This window comes from Bos taurus, chromosome 15 (assembly GCF_002263795.3).
Source record: "Bos taurus isolate L1 Dominette 01449 registration number 42190680 breed Hereford chromosome 15, ARS-UCD2.0, whole genome shotgun sequence".
In the NCBI taxonomy this organism is placed as follows: Eukaryota; Metazoa; Chordata; class Mammalia; order Artiodactyla; family Bovidae; genus Bos; species Bos taurus.
The window spans coordinates 72387533-72409819 of record NC_037342.1 but is presented as its reverse complement, the minus strand read 5'-3'; positions in this window follow the sequence as shown (position 1 = coordinate 72409819).

Sequence of the window (22287 nt, the reverse complement as noted above, 5' to 3'; positions counted from 1 at the left end):
TCTATAGCATAAGTGGGAAAAACTGAAGTTTCTTTAAATGTCTCTCAGTTTGACTAAAATTCACCCACCAGTAGAGTTCCTGAGTGGAACCCATCCACTCAAGTTCCAAATGGATTCAACAATCCTTTCCTCTTAAGACTCTCACATTCCATTACTTATTCAGTTTCAAAAAAGGGGGGAAAAAAAGAAGAAAAGAAAACAAGCTGAAAAAATCATGAAGTTTGCTTAGCTTTCAGTTACTTTCACTAAAAACTCACATTTTGCCTTGTTCTATGGAGAAGAAAATACAATATATCACTATGAAGTGAAAGAAAAAGTTATAACAGTTAACAACTAAGTTCTGATTAGCCATGTGTTTCTAAAGCTCCCGAGATCTAGGTTTTATAATCAGGAAGACATATACTTTACTAATTTCTTCTATTCCATTTTGTTAATATAATAAATATATTCTTCTAGCTGCTGTTTTTAAATGGGAAATATCAGGTTTTGACATTATTTCAGATATGTCCTTTAGAGCATTTCATTGGTAGAAAATGAATATTAAAGCTTTTACTAGAGATAACCTTTATTGCTGGTTATTTACCAGTAATTTTGCTGCCTGCAGAGATATTTTTAGTATTTCCTCTATATGAGCTGACAGCGACAAACTTTATAAATACTTTCCCCTGCTATTTAAAGTCATTTGCATTTATACATATATAATTATTCGTTTGTCATAAAAATGTGCTTTAGAATTCCAAATTATTGATGCTATCTTTTCGATAGTAATAAGATCCAGATTCCTTATGGCTAATAATCAACGTAGGCATGACACACCTTTTTTAAAAAAAATTCATTCTATTAATGTTTCTATAAAAATGTAAACTTTTAGGAGAAATAATATTTCCTTGGTCACTCCCATTAAAGTTTGTAAAGATGTTACACAAAAAACCATGGGATCAACCTTAATGTCCATCAATGGAGGATTGCTCATGTCAATTACGGTGTGGCCATACAATAAAATATGACACCAAACCATTTAAATTTGGCATTTTGAAAATCAAAAACAATTGAATATCAGCAATTTCATATGATCCAGTTATTGTTATTATTTAGCGGTTTAAAAGAAAGAAGTCTATGTATTTTTAAAGAAAGACATCCTCAAACTATGTTTAATTTAATAGAAAAGCAAATTACAAAAGAATACACCCTATTTGATTTCATTCATTTTATTTCCTATAGAAATAAACATGCTCAAAAATATATGGAAAATTTCAGGATGAGATGAGGAAATAGGGGAAACTCAGGCTAGGGGATGGGGATAACAGGGATCCTAGTTTTTCTATTTACATATTCACGTATTCTTCTACTGTTTGATTCCTCAGTATAAGCACAAATTAATGGTATAACTTGTTTTGTTTTTTTAGTTAAAAAACAATCAGGCTCTCTTTCTTCAGTGTTACTCAAAATACGGTCTATGAGTGATATACCAATTTGTAAAATTTACCAGTCGAATGATAGGTACAGAAATTGAGAGAAGCATTTAGTAATTTTACAGCAATTTGCTGAGTACTTTTATGTTTATTCAATCTAATAATGAAAAACTGGGGCTTGAATTTTGTATGTCCTTTTTCATTTTATTTGCCTACAGATTGATTTTCATTGTATTTTACAAAAGAATACCCATGACCAACTGGAAATAAAATAGAAAAGAAAAGGAGGGGGGAAAAAATGGCCCTGACAGTTTGAGAAGCACACGTTTATCTTTATTTTTTCAGAATCCAGGACAGGTTCTGGCAGAAAGAATTACTGAATAAATGCATGATAAATCAATACATGAATGCAGCTGGCAAATTTGAAAGGCTCTAAGATAATAAAAAAGATAGAATTTGGTGCTGCATTGGGTTGATGTTGAGGGAAAGAAGGAGGTGGAGACAGGGAAAACTCCCAGGTGTTTATATCCAGTTCCTGGGAGATTGCTGATGCCATTCCCTAAAATTGGAGACACCAGAAGAGGAGCAGATTCACAGTGTGTTTACAGATGATTAATTTATTTTTGAACAGTTTGATGTTGAGGTTATCAATAACATATCCAAATGGGGATGTCCAGGAAGCAGTTAGATGTAGGGGTTAGAAACTCAGGAAGCAGTCTGGGCTGGAGGTGTAGCTTTCAGAGTTGCGGCCATTAGAACAGTAGTTCCCAACCTTTTGGGGCTCAGCTGGTAAAGACTCCACCTGCAACGCAGGAGACCTGGGTTTGATCCCTGGGTTGGAAAGGGCCCCTGGAGAAAGGGAAAGACACTCCAGTATTCTGGCCTGGAGAATTCCATAGACTGTATAGTCCATGGGGTTGCAAAGAGTGGGACATGACTGAGTGACTTTCACTTTCACCAATTTCGTGGAAGACAATTTTTCCAAGGACCAGGGGAGGGGAGATGGTTTCAGAATGATTCAAGCATATTGCATTCATTGTGCTCTTTATATCTAACCTAATGCTGCCATTGATCTGACAGGAAGGACTGATTTGGGCCTGGAGGCTGGAGACCCCTGCGTTAGAATGAATAAGATCACCTGGACTGTAGACTGAGACAATGAAAAAGAGGCTGAGGGCAAATCTCTGGGTGCTGACTGCAGTGTCTGGCACTAGGCAGATGAGTAGGAACTGTCTGTCTAATGAAGAAGTAGGTAGATATGAACCTAAGTCTGCTTTATTCCAAGTTCAATCTCTCCTAACTAACCCCATTTGGCTCCTAAACACCACAACATTCTAAAAGACACTGCTTAGGCCTGGGGATGAGGTGAGGGAACAAAGAAAAATCAAAAATGTGACACAAAGAGTGGGTTCAGCTGCGTTGCATTCTGCTAAAAAACCAAGGGAGATGGCAAGAGGAAAAAAAAGTGTTTACCTGATTTGCCAACATGAAGGTCATGATTTGACAGCAAACACTCTTTTCGGGAGAATGATACATTAAGAGCTGTTTGAGGCTCGTTGAAAAGCAAATAAGTGTATATAAATGTAGACCATATGTCCATCCCTTATCAAGAAGCTTAGCTATAAAGATAAATTGATATCTTAGACATTGATAAGTTATTTTGGTGTGGGCATAGAGCCTGATTAATCCACTGGACCTCCAAATAAAATGCTTTATTATATAATCTGGCTTGAACTATTTATCATTGTTTCATGAATACTAGTAACCAAAATAATGCTAGTGAGAAATATGTAATTTATCAAATGATCATCATGCCCTAGGTATCATATCTAAGTAAGTTTACTTCATGTCAACTCAATAGCAAACTTATGAAATAGGTTTTATGTTTATTTTACAGAGGAGGAAATTTGCATTTAAGAGGAAAAATGACTTGTCCAGAGTCACTAGGCATTAAGCAGTTTAACCTAAATTAACTCAAAATTGTCTCATTCCAGAACCATAACCCATGTCTTAATTGATCATCTACCTTAATTTCCTAAATATTAGGAAAAATGCACACGCTATTGTAAAAATATATCCACCTTCAGCAATTCACATATAATCCCTTAATTAGCTCCTGGAAGGCAAGAAGGAATGCAAGTTCATGCTTGCTCAATCATGTCCTCTGAGTCTTTACAACTCCATGGATTATACCCCTCCAGGCTCCTCTGTCCATGGAATTCTCCAGGCAAGAATACTGGAGTGGGTAAACATTTCCTACTCTAAAGGATATTACTGACGCAGGGATCAAACTCACAGTCTCTTGCATCTCCTGCTTTGGCAGGAAGATTCTTTACTGTGGTGTCTTCTGGTAAGCCAAGCAGGAAACATAAATTTTAAAAAGCCTGAATACCTGGTCTAACATTTTCAAAAATCTGCCGAGTTTGCTAGGGTAACTCAATTTCTTATGATATACCTGAATTATATCACTGGAAATTTTGTGTTTTAGGCTAAATAGCTCTTGAAGAAAGGCAATGCCAAAGAATGTTCAAACTACCGCACAGTTGTACTCATCTCACATGCTAGTAAAGTGATGCTCAAAATTCTCCAAGCCAGGCTTCAGCAATATGTGAACTGTGAACTTCCTGATGTTCAAGCTGGTTTTAGAAAAGGCAGAGGAACCAGAGATCAAATTGCAAACATCTGCTGGATCATGGAAAAAGCAAGAGAGTTCCATAAAAGCATCTATTTCTGCTTTATTGACTATGCCAAAGCCTTTAACTGTGTGGATCACAATAAACTGTGGAAAATTCTGAAAGAGATGGGAACACCAGACCACCCGATCTGCCTCTTGAGAAATTTGTATGCAGGTCAGGAAGCAACAGTTAGAACGGACATGAAACAACAGACTGGTTCCAAATAAGAAAAGGAGTTCGTCAAGGCTGTATATTGTCACCCTGTTTATTTAACTTATATGCAGAGTACATCATGAGAAACACTGGGCTAGAAGAAGCACAAGCTGGAATCAAGATTGCCGGGAGAAATATCAATAACCTCAGATATGCAGATGACACCACCCTTATGGCAGAAAGTGAAGAGGAACTCAAAAGCCTCTTGATGAAAGTGAAAGTGGAGACTGAAAAAGTTGGCTTAAAGCTCAACATTCAGAAAACGAAGATCATGGCATCTGGTCCCGTCACTTCATGGGGAATAGATGGGGAAACAGTGGAAACAGTGTCAGACTTTATTTTTCTGGGCTCCAAAATCACTGCAGATGGTGACTGCAGCCATGAAATTAAAAGATACTTACTCCTTGGAAGGAAAGTTATGACCAACCTAGACAGTATATTAAAAAGCAGAGACATTACTTTGCCAACAAAGGTCCGTCTAGTCAAGGCTATGGTTTTTCCAGTGGTTATGTATGGATGTGAGAGTTGGACTGTGAAGAAGGCTGAGCGCCAAAGAATTGATGTTTTTGAACTGTGGTGTTGGAGAAGACTCTTGAGAGTCCCTTGGACTGCAAGGAGATCCAACCAGTCCATTCTGAAGGAGATCAGCCCTGGGGTTTCTTTGGAAGGAATGATGCTAAAGCTGAAACTCCAGTACTTTGGCCACCTCATGTGAAGAGTTGACTCATTGGAAAAGACTCTTATGCTGGGAGGGATTAGGGGCAGGAGGGGAAGGGGACAACAGAGGATGAAATGGCTAGATGGCATCACTGACTCGATGGACGTGAGTCTCAGTGAACTCCGGGAGTTGGTGATGGACAGGGTGGCATGCTGCGATTCATGGGGTCTCAAAGAGTCGGACACGACTGAGCGACTGATCTGATCTGATAATTTTCAGCACTGGTATTCTGTCATTTGTTTCAATATTCTTTCATTTCCCTGTTAATACACTTATATATTAATAAAACTTAAGGAGTCCTACCAGAAACAAGCCTGTTTACATTTATTTACTGAGAGTTTATCAAATTAATTTGAGAACAAGACACTTTCCTAGTGTTGTTTATTAGCAAGACCAAAAGGAATCGTTCAAGGTTGGATGATGAAAACCCACTTCTTGTTGCCATTGTAATTTTCATTATCATCATTATTATTAATTAATTATATTTTTTAAGGTCAGCTTCCTGAGGACTGAAATATTGAGCAGGTATAGTTTAATGGAGAGAAAGCTCAGGAAGAAACTGCTCTCTAATGACAAGCTTGCATGGGATGGAGTAGGTTAAGAGTACTGGAGCACTGGCTGTGTAATAGATACAACCCCCTCCTGCCCGACACTCTTTGCCTACTTGGCATTTGAAATCTTAGATGTTTAAAGCTTCTGTTGTGTCAGTCTTGGTGAGAGAAGCCTGTGTCATGTCCGCCTTAATTTGTTTTCTGGGAATTCCAACAGCTACGGCTCAAGAATACACTTCCGGTTGGCCAGTTTGATGCTTGAGAAGGGTATTTTATGTCTGGACTGAGAACAGATATAAACAGGGGACATTTCTACTTCACATGGTGGGTTGGATACTATATTATTGGACACTTATTCATCATGAACTTATTTTACACTCTGAAACCTGATGGAAAGCAAAAAGCTCCAACCCACAAGGACAAACATTTTTAAAAGGAGAGGAGATGACAGGAATAATGTCTGGTGATTAGTAACTGACTTAGCATACCAGATAACAAGGAACCTTAATCCAGTGTGAGAGAAGTCCCACGGCCAGGGGATTACCACTGTGGAACCACAAAAAATGTATCAAGAATTCAAGGTAGAAAATACCTCTGAAAATAGGCTGAATGTGTAGTTGAAAGCCATAAGATTGCTTGGAGGCCTATGGAAAAATCATTTAGACACTCCTATCTTCTTCCCCACCCAAGAAGAAAACTGGAAAATGATGAGCCAGAGAAACTCTGATCTTAGTGGCACTGGGCACAGCTGAGAGCTGGGCTGTCATAATTAAATTAAGGAAGTTAAGTGAAAAATGAGATTCCTAGCACCCCTCCCTACTCAGCTTCCAGAATACTGGCAGCCAGGCTTAAAATTTTTAGGCAGAAAAACAGATATTTCTTCTCTAGTAAATTGACTAGTTCAAAAGCAAATTCCTAGAGAAATAGATAACTAGGTGTCTTTCCTATGAAACAACTCATTAAGATCATCCTGAAGCCCAGGATACATGGAAAGCATGACTAATCCAGCTTCTCTGTTTCACTCTTAAATAGGAGCAGAGTGCTGAAGGTCACCAAACATTTGAGAGAATCCTGTAACATTAAAGACAAAAACCAAATAAAAACAGAAAGAAAAAAAATAAAGGAAATAGCCAATGCAGAAATCAGGGCAGGGGGATACTTAAAACTGAACCCGTGTAACCCTGTTTTCTCTTTCCAAGTTCCTGAATACAGGAACAGAATCTACTAACTGGTACAGGCTCAGACTCTATCAGCATCTGGGAGAGGTGCTGTAATCTATGGAGTGACAATTAGTATCTCAGGAATGTCAAGGAAGGCGCACGACTGCTAAACTTTCCTACCAAAATAGTACATTTGAAACAGTATCTCACTTCTGAAAATCCTGACAGTTTGTGCCACCACCAAAAACAAAAAAAAGTAAAGATGAGGAAATGATGATTTCTATTTAAAAAAAATAATCCTCTTTAAGTTTCTAGCTTGGGTGCAGAGGATAGATGTTTCTAGGGGGAAAAAAAAAACAAAACAAGAAATTAATGCAGTGCTTCATGTTGCAGATTAAATTCTTTAGGAAGCAGAGGCTGAGATGGAGTTAAGAGTGCTAAAGTTTACTGACTTGTAACATCTGTGAAAAGAAAGGCGTGGGAAGCAGGACTTTGAAAAGGAATCCATAGAGCCATAATACAGATCTGACAAAATCCTTACCAACTCAACAGAAGCTCCAGGGCAAAACCGTCCATTAGAGAAGTTCCATATTGGACAAAAATGGTCCAATTTGCCACCCATCATCTTGGTCAATCATTGACTGGGGCCACCCTGAGAAGGGTAGAATATAATCTCAGCTCAGTGAAAGTGAAACCTGAAGGTGCTACCAGCTGGAAGCACACCGTGAGCAGCTGTGCAGCAAATTTTTTTGAAGGGGTCCCTAACTGGAACATCTCCATAGCTGCCACAATTCTGCAAAGATAACTGATTCTGTTCCAGAGATAATCTTGTTTGAGAAATTCAAACAGCCATTGGCATCTTGATACAGCTATTGATCTGATATTTTCCCTTGATCTTGATAAACTGAAAACACTATTCTGTAGTTATTTGGCTAAAAAGACAGTACGCCTTTGCTAAAATGCATCAGGAGTATGTCATTTTTTGGCTTTGTATTAATATCACACTTTTGTTGTTGTTCAGTCACCAAGTTGTGTCTGACTTTTTGCAACCCCATGGACTGCAGCACACCAGGCTTCCCTGTCCTTCACCATCTCCTGGAGCTTGCTCAGCATCTTATCTATTGAGTCGGTGATGCCATCCAGCCATCTCATCCTCTGTCATTGACTTCTCCTCCTGGCTTTAATTCCCAACATCCGGATCTTTTCCAATGAGTCTGCTCTTCTCTTTAGCCTGCTGATACCTAGAGTGTCTCATCAACCCATACAACACTGCATCGGTTGACTTGAGTGTTGACTTCATGTTGACAGGATCTTAGCAGGAAGTAGCTGGTATCCTAGTTATTTCAGGGTGACATATACACATAATAAGGTTAGAGATAAACTTCACTATAGATATGCATCACCTCAGTGAACTTTCTGTAGGTCTAATAACTGGGACATGTTCAGATGTTGCTTGAAAAGTCTAGAAACCTGTATTAAGAATTATACCCAATGATTAGTTTGCATCTTTCAGTTTTGATACCAAAATACACCACGTTTTGGTATGCTGCTCAGATGTATTTGCCAGATGATCTGAAATGCTTCTAGTTTGGGGATAGAAACCCAGAATGTGGAAAGACATCCCAGTAGGTAAATGAGCAAGCCGCAGCAGTACTGCTTGTTGGCCCTTATGGATAGAGAGGCCCAGGAGTGCTTGCAATGTCTGGGGAAGATGGAAATATACTGTACCTGTGGCATGCTCCAGTAGTGGCTTTCCAGTGGAAGCCTTTATGATTCGGGAACAAAATATTACCATCCTCTAAATTTAACTTCCCGTGATTTAACACAATAACTTTTATCTCCTACAAGAAACTCAAGACAGAATTAAACCTCATTATAACAATGACCATGAAGCTCAAGCTGCCAATCATAAGATGTTTATTATTTGATCCATTGATTCTTCACATTGGTTGTTTTTATTAACCTTTAAAATTCTTGTGAAAATGAGAGCTCCAAATCAAGATGATATTTAAAATACAGGATTGCACATCATCTCTATGGGCTACTCCTGGTTTAGTGCCATTTCTCTTATGTAATTATAGCCTTATGGGGAGTTACCTGTGAATAGTTATTGAAGGAGGAAAAAATCTAGAGCAGTTAGATATAGATCTGCATAATAAATTGGTATCCAGTGGAAATTGACTGCTAATCCATTCTAAGCCTAATCAGATACTGAAAGATAGTGGGAAAGGAAAATACCTCTAGTAATGTATAAATGGTGAGGTAATGATTTGCATAAACAATCAAGGACTTGGAAGAAGCTCAGTTCAGTTCAGTCGCTCAGTCGTGTCCGACTCTTTGCGACCCCATGAACTGTAGCACTCCAGGCCTCCCTGTTCATCACCAACTCCTGGAGTCCACCCAAACCCATGTCCATTGAGTCGGTGATGCCATCCGATCATTCATCCTCTGTTGTCCCCTTCTCCTCCTGCCCTTAATTTTTCCCAGCATCAGGGTCTTTTCAAATGAGTCAGTTCTTCCCATCAGGTGGCCAAAGTATTGGAGTTTCAGACTATTTTAGTGGTGTCCGACTCTGTGTGACCCCATGGTCCGTAGACCCCCAGGCTCCTCTGTCTATGGGATTCTCCAGGCAAGCCTACTGGAGTGAGTTACCATGCCCTTCTCCAGGGGATCTTCCCGACCCAGGGATTGAACCTGGATCTCTTATGTCTCCTGAATTGGCAGGCGGTTCTCTACCACTAGCACCTCCTGGGAAGCCCCCAGAAGAAGCTAGAGTTCATGGCAAAGATACCTGAGGAAGGCTTACCTGGATGGATCTCTTGAAATAGGCCCAGCATATGATAATATCTGTTTTTCAAATAAATGTTTACTAAGTACTCTTCCAGTGAAAAAGGTAATTAAGAAGAGTCTGCTAGATAATAGCTTCCTTCCTCAGCAATTCAGAGATTGCTCAATAGGCTTGTGAGCAAGTAGGCGTGGATTCAATAATATGAGCTTCCCTTCACAAGGCTGATTTCCCTTTTGCTACTGTTCAACTTGTAAGCAATTGCAGTTAAACTTTGGCCCCCAAACATTATGATTTAACAAAGTAAAGAAGCAACACAGCAACAGTTTGATTGTGGTGAACTCCCATTTATCAGGTAGGAAATGTTAATTTATCCTAACTTTAAACATACCTGAATTGATATTGGCTCAGATGGTAAAGCGTCTGCCTGCAGTGTGGGAGACCCGGGTTCAATCCCTGGGTTGGGAAGATTCCCTGGAGAAGAAATGGCAACCCACTCCAGTACTCTTGCCTGGAAAATTCCATGGACCGAGGAGCCTGATAGGTTGCAGTCCATGGGGTCACAAAGAGTCGGACATGACTGAGCGACTTCCCTTTCACTTTCACTTTCTTCTAGCTCATAATTCTTTTTTGCCTGAAATGCCATCTGAAACTTACTGAATGCCTTGTCCTATTTCCCATGCAAAGTGAACTCAATTTTCAGAGAAATAATGAAGCAATGATATCTATAGAAATCACTAATGTTACCATATCCTCATCAGTCAAGGAGATAGACTTTTAGAATGATAGAATAGCAAGGGAATCTCATGTAAGCTCTAGCTTGGAGACAGCACCTTATAATGTGGGGATGGTGTGATATAAGATGTGTAGTGTACATGTATCTAGGAACCAAAGGATATAATTAGATGTTATTCCATGTATCATTAATCCTAACTCCTACTGGTGACATATTAGCTTTTAGAATCTATGACTCTGATTCTTATTAGTGCAGACATCTTAATGCTCAAAGTAAGAATGCTTCTGCCACAGAACCCAACACTGTTCTAGAATGGAACATTCTGTTACATTGGAAAACTTGGTATTCTACTTGGTCCTGTCTAGCTTGTCTTGTCAGTGGGTAAACAGGAAGCACAAGAAGTTGCAAGGCAGGTTGTCTTATCTACCTTATTAAGAGAAAAATGAGATTGCTGTTAAGAAAAGGGATATGATGTCATCTAGAAATGATTAGGTGATCCCTACTGCTGTTACTTTATACTACTCCATTCAATATGAAAAGTTAAGAATGCAGCCAGTATGTATAGAAAGCACCAATGCAGGCTTAGATTCCTCAAAAATTAAGCTGTGGTTCTTCAAGCAGTTAATAAAACATAAATGACTATATTGTTCAGGAATTAGCAACTGCATAAGGTTCCCTGGTTATTTCTTCTCTATTGGGCAATGTGATTAAACAGCATATGTGGCTTTGAACATAAACCGGCCAAGTAGGCACTGTCCTTCTGTGGAATGTTCTTGTTCAGGGCAAATTGCTACTTTGGACAGTCTTGGTCATTCTTAGTTCTTGGAAGCAATAGCAATAGGGTTATTTCTCACCTGCCTACATGACATGATATGCTCCAGAGAGAGAGAAGCAGCCTTTGGCATCAGAGACATACTCTCACCCTTTCTTTTATGTGACTTAACAAAAGGCTAAGGCAAAGTGAAAAATAGACCAGCTAGAAACAAGGTGAAAAATGAGCTTGCAGGTTATGAGTTTCAATTGACTCTGATGATGTCTGGGAGACATTTTCATTACAATAGTTGAATGGGGAATAGTGGGCACCTTTTTCCTTTTGAAAAAATAAATGGCTCAGAATAGTTCTTTTTCTATTTCCTGGCTAAGGATCCAAAGATTTTTCAGTATTAGGCACTTCCTTTGAAACACCTGGGGATTAGTACTCCAGGGAAATAGATCAGAGAGAAGTTCATTTCTTAGGCAGATCGTTTCTGTTCTATGATAGGTCCAGGAGAGAAGAGTCTTAAAGTTCTATTCACAACATTCTATGTTGGGTAAAGCAAGCATTCAGTTATAAATCAGTCTATGCCTTCTACTGGATACCAAACAGCCAGTTCATAAAAATATCCTTCTCTTATTCTACTTATTTGGCTTTCCTGGTGACTTAGTAAAGAATCTGCCTGCAATGCGGGAGACCTAGGTTGGGAAGATCCCGTGGAGGAGGGCATGGCAACCCACTCCAATATTCTTGCTTGGAAAATCCCATGGACAGAGGAGCCTGGCGGGCTACAGTCCATGGGGTTGCAGAGTCAGACATGACTGAGCGACTAAGAACATTGCACTTATTTATCCATCCATTCACCCATCCATCCAGATAGCCATTCAGTGAGCCATATATCCAGCCAGCCAGCCACCTCAATGAAATTCATTTATTGAATAATTGCAAGACATCCAGCATTATATGAACTTCTGTGGAAAATATGAGGGAAAAAAAAGCAAAAAGCAAATAAAAATGTGAGTTGTAAAAAAATAAAAAATCCATCTACTCCAACATTATCTTTGTGAAGGTAAGAAATGAAGGTTCCAAGTAATAGGAACAAACCTTTTTATATAGTTATATGAATTTTCCATGTGACTTTGTGGCAGCCTTGACCAAGTCTCAAAGCAAGCTGGCATCAAAACGAGGGATAAGATCCAGAACACCTGAACCTTGGAGAAGGTGTCTACTCCTTATGAAATTATAATCCAAATGTGAAGGAAGAACCAACAACATGTGAGACAATTCAAAATAATGAAGTGATGCAGTGTAGTTATAATCAGTGTCACATACCATATTGTTTGTTTTGAATTAGTCTCATGTGTGTTGGTATATATGTAAAATAATAGCTAAATTAAATTTACATACAATTGACCTAACATATATATAAATGTGAAATAAATGAGAAATAAATGGTATGATTTTAGACTAGCCAGGAAAGCTCCTGAGAAGGTGTAAGTATGGATATATGTAGCTTGAGGCAGTGGTGTGTAGGATTTAAATAACTGGGAGATGTAGGAGGGATATTAGGTGGAGCATCATGAATAGAATGGCTGTCGTGTTGTGTTGGTGCCGCTATCTTCAGGGTAGATGATTTGACCTTTCTTTCTGCATCAAAAGATAAGAACCAGCAACAGTTGTGCATATGTGTTCATTTTATGACGATAAAGTTTCCAGCTCGCACACTTGGGTAACTATTAGGCGTTTGGTTGGTTGGTTGGTTGGTTGTCTAGTTGCTTTCTTTTGGTTTGAATTGCCCTGTTCTTTCCCTGAGCTGCAGGAAATCAAGCTGTCCTTGCACTAACTCCCCACTTTAGGTTCCTCTGTGAAGAGGGCACGGGGCCGTGCCCCAGGGCAGTGCAGGAAGTGTTCAAACTCAGACTCGGTCGTTCAGGTCTTAGTGTGTGGTGTCTCCCCCTACACCAGTTTGCTCTCCCCTACTCAACTTCCTGCAGTGTGTATCAATAAAGCCCAACAGTTTTTACCCTTGTTGATCTGCATAGCAGACCTCTACTAATTCCTAAACTACAAATTAAATGCTTGGGGCTGAGCAGAGATCAGATTAAAAACTTCACAGTTCACAGAGACCAGCTCAGCAGGAGCAGTTAAGACTCTAAGCCATCTTGAAGGAGTGGAAACAGGCTGTTGTCTGAAGCCCATTAAAGCAGAAGCTAGAGGAGCTATAATGTGATATTAAAGCTAATTTCCTACTGGCTGAGAGGTGCCTTGGACCTAATAAATAATAATAATATTATACTGCCTTGTCAAAACATGCTTTATACACACATTAATATGACTTACTGTATAACAAGAAGAGTTTTGGCTATAATCTCAATGACATCCACTAGAGCTTTATGAAATAGAATTGATATTACAATAGTATCATTTCCTAAGGGGCTTTAATGCAGCAAGAGACTGTTTAAGCCAGAGTATAAATTGTCTTGAGATATAATTACTCATAATGCACTTCTGAGCCATTTGTGTGATACATTTTGTTAATAAAATAATTTCCCTTGAAAATATAAAACAATTGGCAATTGAAAAGTCTAAAAATTTAACTTATTTTGAATTATATTAACTCATTAATTAAGTAATGCATTTGAAACAGAAAGGACTAAAATGTAACTGTTTTAATTTGACTATGTATAGATTTGGGAGTGGCTTGTTTCCCATGCCTCACTGACATACCTAGCAGGTACTGCGATGAGAAGACAAGATAAGATGATGGCTAGAGTGAGATAATGGAGAAGCGACTTCCCTTTCACTTTTCACTTTCATGCACTGGAGAAGGAAATGGCAACCCACTCCAGTGTTCTTGCCTGGAGAATCCCAGGGACAGGGGAGCCTAGTGGGCTGCCGTCTGTGGGGTCACACAGAGTTGGACATGACTGAAGTGACTTAGCAGCAGCAGCAGCAGAGTGAGATAATGTCAAGGAAGAGGAAGATAAAGAAATGGAGATGAGTCAGGGTGTCCTTGGAAAAGTCGACAGGTCTTAGTACAGGACCAAAGATTGGTGATGGAAGCGAAGGAAATCATACAAACTGATAAGATGACTTTGAAATAAAATGGAAAAAGAGAAAAGTAAATTTTGTAAATAACCATGAATGATTTTGATCTATATTTAAGTAGAGAAGGCGAAAACCATAATGATATTAATGAATATCTAGAGAGGCCACAATGAATTGTAAAGTATGTGTTGGCATAAAATTAAAGGAAGAGATTGTTTCAAGTTGATGAGAATTCTCTACACTAATGTGTGTTGATAAGAGGTCAGAAATACAATTTTTAAGACTACCTAAAAAAATTCAATAGTGAGGAGGTTCTTTTTGCCCATGGTACAAACAGTTACTTTCAGTTCAGTTCAGTTCAGTCGCTCAGTTGTGTCCGACTCTTTGTGACCCCATGAATCGCAGCACGCCAGGCCACCCTGTCCATCACCAACTCCTGGAGTTCACTGAGACTCACGTCCATCGAGTCAGTGATGCCATCCAGCCATCTCATCCTCTGTCGTCCCCTTCTCCTCCTGCCCCCAATCCCTCCCAGCATCAGAATCTTTTCCAACGAGTCAACTCTTCGCATGAGGTGGTCAAAGTACTGGAGTTTCAGCTTTAGCATCATTCCTTCCAAAGAAATCCCAGGGCTGATCTCCTTCAGAATGTACTGGACAGTTACTTTAGGGCTAAGAAATTACCAGAAACTCTGGGAGTCGAATCTCTTCTCTGAAAGTATCCACCTATTTTCCACGGCTAGTCACCCTAATTTAAGGGTCCATTGAAGATACTGGATACCAGGACTTCCCTGGTGATCCAGTGGTTAAGAATCCACCTACCAATGCAGGGGATACCAGTTCAATCCCTGGTCTGGAAAGATCCCACATGCTACGAAGCAGCTAAGTCTGGGTGCCACAGTTACTGAGCCCAAGTGCTGCAACTGCTGAAACCTGTGCACCTGGAGCCCAGCAAGAGAAGCCATTGCCAGAATTCCCTGCGTCTCAATAAAGAGTAGTCCCAGATCACCGCAACTAGAGAAAGCCCATATGGAGCAACAGAGACCCAGGGCAGCCAAAAATAAATAAATCAATTCAGAAAAGATGTTATGGTTTGCTGTAGGAGCATGGGGATTGCATATGAAGTAAAAAAAAAAAAAAAAAAAGCTGACGTTTGTTGCTTATAAGTAGACCTGAGAATGAACTAGACATAAGGAGGAATTCAGAGCCCATAGGCCAAGGAGGAGCCACTGGTTTGGAATACCGTGGCAATTCAGATTCAAACTTTTTTTTCCCACAATCAAAAACATCAGTGTAACTTGGAGAATCAGGTAGATGTCTGAAACCATGTGAATTGTTCATTTCATTCTGTATTCTTTTCTTCGATCATCTTATCATCATATATAATTTTAATTACTATATGTGGTTATAAGCTTTAAACACATATATCTAACTGCCTGAAGGGCATCTCCCATTAAATGTTCCACAAACTCCAGAAATTCACTCTGTAAAATTCAAGTTATAATCTACCTTCTTTAGAGCTGCTTCTCATTCTCCTATCTCAATTGATGTTATTTTAATTCATCTCATTGGTCAAATAAGTAACCTAAAGGTCATGTGCCTTCCTCTTGTAATACCAACTTCCAATCATGTACCAAGTCTTGTTGATTTTGTTAAATAAATCCTATTTGACTCCATTTATTTACCTCTTCCTTGACATTATCTCATTTTAGGCCACCGTTATCTATTTTCTGATATTTGCAACGTCTACTTGTCTATCACCAGACCCGATTCTTGACAATTCATCCTGCCTAAGGTAGCAGGATGGTAATTTTAACTTGCATAATTAATTTTGTTTTTCTTCTTATTAAAACTCTTTGAAGCCTTTCCAGTGCTCTTAAAATAAGTTCTGATGTTATTAATCCAATTTGAAGAATTATAATATGGAACTTGCTTATCTCTGCTTTTTTTCTCCACTATTCCTCCCCTTGCTTCTAACTCTAGACTCAGTGTCCTTCTTAGTTTTTCTCAAACTTGCCATGCTCCTTCCTACCTTGGGGTCTTTGAATATAGTCTGCCCTCTCCCTAAAGCATTCTTATCTGTATTTGAACCTTGCTTCTACCTTTTCATTGGTTAACTTCTCTTTATTCTTTTTTTTTCTTTTTCAGAAGTTGCCTAATTCTGGCATGCTTTGCAATGTTTTTCTTGAAGAGCAGGATAAAAGGATTGCCATATAAGTCCTTTAGTAATGTCTTGGTGAGATGTGGCAGGGTTGGGGGGGTGCGGGTGAAGCACACTGTATTCCTATGATTAGGACTCAGTCTTAAAGGGACCTTATGCCTCTGAATAGTGAATTTCACAAGAGTTTCAGTGTTGTTCTCCCCACATGGGTAGAAGAGGATGGCTAGAGCAGCTGGAGTTGGGTATTTCCCTTCCCTTAGGTAAATTAGGCTCTGATAATACCCCAGCAGATTAGTCTCTGGTTAACTAATTTTTCCTTGGAATAAGCCTTGTTAAAAGAACAGAGTCTTTTCTCTGTTCATATTGAATATTGCAAAATCTGTCATTTTCCCTCCTCCTGCCAGAAGCCTGAGGGAATTTTTCTCAGGTATTTACTATGAGAACGTGGTTGAGCTCCTGAAGGGAACTCTCACTACCTCACAGTCCCTGTGCCTGTGTCCTCATGGTTTTTAACTCTCTTAATTGTCCATCACTGAGCATCCACCAGTTCATCAATTTCAATTCTGGTTTCTCATGGTGGTCTCTGCTCTTGAGTCTGTGCTCCAGGAAGCCATGGCTTCCTATAGTCACCTGTGTCCCCAGTTTCAGGGGGCAGATATTTTCCCTGTATCCTTCCCTCTCTTTCACCCTTTTTTTTTTCTGGCCACACCATGCAGCATAAGGGATCTTATTAGTTCCCTGACCAGGGATCAAACTCATGACCCCTTCAGTGAAAGCATGGAGTCTCAATCCTGGACTTCCAGGGAAGTCCCTCCCTCTCTTAAAGATCCCAGAAGAGTTCTGATTTTCAATCTGTTCACCTTTGCACTTGTTAAGATGGAGTGGAGACTTCCAAGCTTTTATATACAACACCACAACTAAGAAGTTACTTATTTAGACATATACTCTTTGTTTCACCCATTTTTATTTACTTGCACACACATTGCCTGTGTTCCTACTGCACCGTAAACTTCCTCTAAGAGGTTCCTCTCAGATTGTATCATAATTAGACTCCCTCGCTTCTCTTCCACAGATATGAAGAATCTAGAGTCATTCTTCAATATAGTCTCAGTACGAAGCACAATAAGCACAGATGTTCTCAATAAATAGTATCGAATAAGTAAGCAACTGAAAGGTAGCAAATGTTGTCTTCAGTTCAGTTCAGTTCAGTTCAGTTGCTCAGTTGTGTCCAACTCTCCACAACCCCATGAACTGTAGCATGCCAGGCCTCTCTGTCCATCACCAACTCCTGGAGTTTACCCAAACTCATGTCCATCAAGTCGGTGATGCCATCCAGCCATCTCATCTTCTGTCGAACCCTGCTCCTCCTGCCCCCAATCCCTCCCAGCATCAGGGTCTTTTCCAATGAGTCAATTCTTCTCATGAGGTAGCCAAAGTACTGGAGTCTCAGCTTCAGCATCAGTCCTTCCAGTGAACACCCAGGACTGATCTCCTTTAGAATGGACTGGTTGAATGTCCTTGCAGTCCAAGGGACTCTCAAGAGTCTTCTCCAACACCACAGTTCAAAAACGTAAATTCTTCGGCCCTCAGCTTTCTTTATAGTCCAACTCTCACATCCATACATGACCACAGGAAAAACCATACCTTTGACCAGACAGACCTTTGTTGGCAAAGTAATGTCTCTGCTTTTTAATATGCTGTCTATTGGTCATAACTTTCCTTCCAAGGAGTAACCGTCTTTGAATTTCATGGCTGCAATCACCATCTGCAGTGATTTTGGAGCCCAGAAAATAAACTCTGACACTGTTTCCACTGTTCCCCCATCTATTTCCCATGAAGTGATGGGACCAGATGCCATGATCTTCATTTTCTGAATGTTGAGCTTCAAGCCAACTTTTTCACTCTCCTCTTTCAATTTCATCAAGAGGCTTTTTAGTTCCTCCTCACTTTCTGCCATAAGGGTGGTGTCATCTGCATATATGAGCTAATTGATATTTCTCCCGGCAATCTTGATTCCAGCTTGTGCTTCTTCCAGCCCAGCGTTTCTCATGATGTACTCTGCATGTAAGTTAAATAAGCAGGGTGACAATATACAGCCTTGACATACTCCTTTTCCTATTTGGAACCAGTCTGTTGTTCCATGTTCAGTTCTAACTGTTTCTTCCTGACCTGCATATAGGTTTCTCAAGAGGCAGGTCAGGTGGTCTGGTATTCCCATCTCTTTCAGAATTTTCCACAGTTTATTGTGATCCACACAGTCAAAGGCTTTGGCATAGTCAATAAAGCAGAAATAGATGTTTTTCTGGAATTCTCTTGCTTTTTTGATGATCCAGCGGATGTTTGCAATTTGATCTCTGGTTCCCCTGCCTTTTCTAAAACCAGCTTGAACATCAGGAAGTTCACGGTTCACGTATCACTGAAGCCTGGCTTGGAGAATTATGAGCATTACTTTACTAGCGTATGAAAAGAAAGTGAAAGTCGCTCAGTCGTGTCTGACTCTTTACGACACCATGGAATGTAGCCTACCAGGCTCCTCCCTCCATGGGATTCTCCAGGCAAGAGTACTGGAGTGGGTTGCCATTTCCTGCTCCAGGTATCTTCCTGACCCAGGGATTGAACCCGGGTCTCCCGCATTCCAGGCAGACACTTTAACCTTTGAGCCACCAGGGAAGCCCACTAGTGTGTGAGATGAGTGCAATTGTGTGGTAGTTTGAGCATTCTTTGGCATTGCTTTTCTTTGGGATTAGAATGAAAACTGACCTTTTCCAGTCCTGTGGCCACTGCTGAGTTTTCCAAATTTGCTGGCATATTGAGTGCAGCACTTTCACAGCATCATCTTTCAGGATTTGAATTACCTCAACTGGAATTCCATCACCTGCACTAGCTTTGTTCGTAGTGATGATTTCTAAGGCCCACATGACTTCACATTCCAGGATGTCTGGTTCTAGGTGAGTGATCACACCATCGTGATTATCTGGGTCATGAAGCTCTTTTTTGTACAGTTGTTCTGTGTATTATTGCCACCTCTTCTTAATATCTTCTGCTTCTGTTAGGTCCATACCTTTTCTGTCTTTTATCGAGCCCATCTTTGCATGAAATGTTCCCTTGGTATCTCTAATTTCTTGAAGAGATCTCTAGTCTTTCCCATTCTGTTGTTTCCTGTATTTCTTTGCATTGATCACTGAGGAAGGCTTTCTTATCTCTTCTTGCTATTCTTTGGAACTCTGCATTCAGATGCTTATATCTTTCCTTTTCTCCTTTGCTTTTCACTTCTCTTCTTTTCACAGCTATTTGTAATACCCCTTTCTTTTTTGCATTTCTTTTCCATGAGGATGGTCTTGATCCCTGTCTCCTGTACAATGTCACAAACCTCTGTCCATAGTTCATCAGGCACTCTATCTATCAGATCTAGTCCCTTAAATCTCTTTCTCACTTCCACTGTATAATCATAAGGGATTTGATTTAGGTCATACCTGAATGGTCTAGTGGTTTTCCCTACTTTCTTCAATTTAAGTCTGAATTTGGTTCATGATCTGAGCCACAGAATGTGGTCTACTGGAGAAGGGAATGGCAAACCACTTCAGTATTCTTGCCTTGAGAACCCCATGAACAGTCTGAAAAGGCAAAATGATAGGATACTGAAAGAGGAACTCCCCAGGTTGGACAGTGCCTAATATGCTACTAGAAATCAGTGGAAAAATAACTCCAGAAAGAATGAAGGGATGGAGCCAAAGCAAAAACAATACCCAGTTGTGGATGTGACTCGTGATAGAAGCAAGGTCCCATGCTGTAAAGAGCAATATTGCATAGGAACCTGGAATGTTAGGTCCATGAATCAAAGCAAATTGGAAGTGGGCAAAGAGGAGATGGCAAGAGTGAATGTCGACATTCTAGGAATCAGCGAACTCAAATGGACTGGAATGGGTGAATTTAACTCAGATGACCATTATATCTACTACTGTGGGCAGGAATCCCTTAGAAGAAATGGAGTAGCCATCACAGTCAACAAAAGAGTCCAAAATGCAGTACTTGGATGCAATCTCAAAAACAACAGAATGATCTCTGTTCATTTCCAAGGCAAACCGGTTATTCAATATCACGGTGATCCAAGCCTATGCCCCAACTAGTAATGCTGAAGAAGCTGAAGTTGAATGGTCCTATGAAGACCTACAAGACCTTTAAGAACTAACACCCCAAAAAAGATGTCCTTTTCATTATAGGGGACTGGAATACAAAAGTAGAAAGTCAAGAAACACCTGGAGTAACAGGCTAATTTGGCCTTGGGGTACGGAATGAAGCAGGGCAAAGGCTAATAGAGTTTTGCCAAGAGAACACACTGGTCATAGTAAACAGCCTCTTCCAACAACACAAGAGAAAACTCTACACATGGACATCACCAGATGGTCAACACTGAAATCAGATTGATTATATTCTTTGCAGCCAAAGATGGAGAAGCTCTATACAGTCAGCAAAAACAAGATCAGGAGCTGACTGTGGCTCAGATCATGAACTCCTTATTGCCAACATTGTCTTAGGTTTAACAAAAGACTAATAATACCTGAATCCATGTTTGGTATTTCACAGCAGGCCTGCCATCATCCATAAATGCCACAACCAATATATATGTCTCTAACCAATGATGCTACTCCTTCATTCTCAATCCATGTAAGACTTTATAATTCTTCTAAACTTGCAGCTACTTCCAACTCCCAGCATTTGCCATTTGGGAAATAATTTATTTTCCTCCCATGTCCTTGATTATACAGACTAAATCAAAGCCGGTGATTTAAAGTTCTTAAACCTCTCCTAGGTTCATGTTTTTTTTTTGTGCTACGTTGTCACATGAATACTACTTTTTTGGAAGTATAAAAAAGCTGCTGCTGAGAACACTGTGTCATTTTAGATTCTAAAAAAGGCCAAGATTTTTTCCAGTGATGGTAAATCTTAGTATTTATGCTTGGTCTTCGTTTCTGAGACCCTTAACAAAAAATGGAATAAAATTGGTCATTAAGAACATTCATTTATCACACACATTCATTCCACAGAGATTTATTAGTTATTTACTGGGTGTTTAAAACTGTGCTGTGGTTACTATGGTGAATCAAGCATTATCCTTGCCACTGAAATCTCACCGCGTATTCAGTGAGGAAGGCAGGTAAGAGCCTAGTTACAGTAACATGTGATGAGGCCTGTACACAAGTAATGCATAAAGTCCTACTATACAAAACAGGGAGAGTCAGTTGACAGTGACAGAAACCAGGAGGAAACCTCCACTGAAGAAGTGATACAGATTCATAGCTGCACAGGGAGATCTTAGTGCTTTTCTGCAGTCCTATTCCATTCCCCAGTCATCCCATCAGACACCTTCTCAAACATTCCTGCATCATCCATAGTCACTCAGTCATGTCCGAGTCTTTGTGGTGCTTGGAATGTAGCCTGCCAGGTTCCTAAGTACCTGGGGTTCTCTAGGCAATGCCCTCCTCCCGGGGAATCTTTCCAACCCAGGAATGGAACTGAATCTCCTGTTTCTCCTCCATTGCAGTCGGATTCTTTACCCTCTGAGCAATCTGGAAAGCTCTTCTTTCTGCCCCTCCACCCCCCACACCAAGACTAGTTTCCTTATTTCTTTTTCTCCCCACTTTCAAATGATGGCTTTAATCCCTATTTCACTGAGAAAATAAAAGAAACTAGAAAAAAACTTCCAGAAGTTCGCGATACCATTTTACCTAGCTACTGATCCACCACTCCTTGATCCCCGTGTGTGCATGTGTGCTAGTCACTTCAGTCATTTCTGACTCTTGGCAACCCATGGACTAAATCCACCAGGCTCCTCTGCCCACGGGATTATCCAGGCAAGAATACTGGAGTGGGTTGCCATGCCCTCCTCCAGGGGATCTTCCCAACCCAGGGATCGAACCCTCATCTATTGTATCTTCTGCACTGGTAGGCAGGTTCTTTATCACCAGCACCACCTGGGAAGCCCTCCTTGATCCCTGTCTGACTTATTCCCTTCTTCTGTCCCTACCAGGGTCACCCCCTGTGCAGCACTCAGCCCTCCTTAGTGTTCCTCCAACC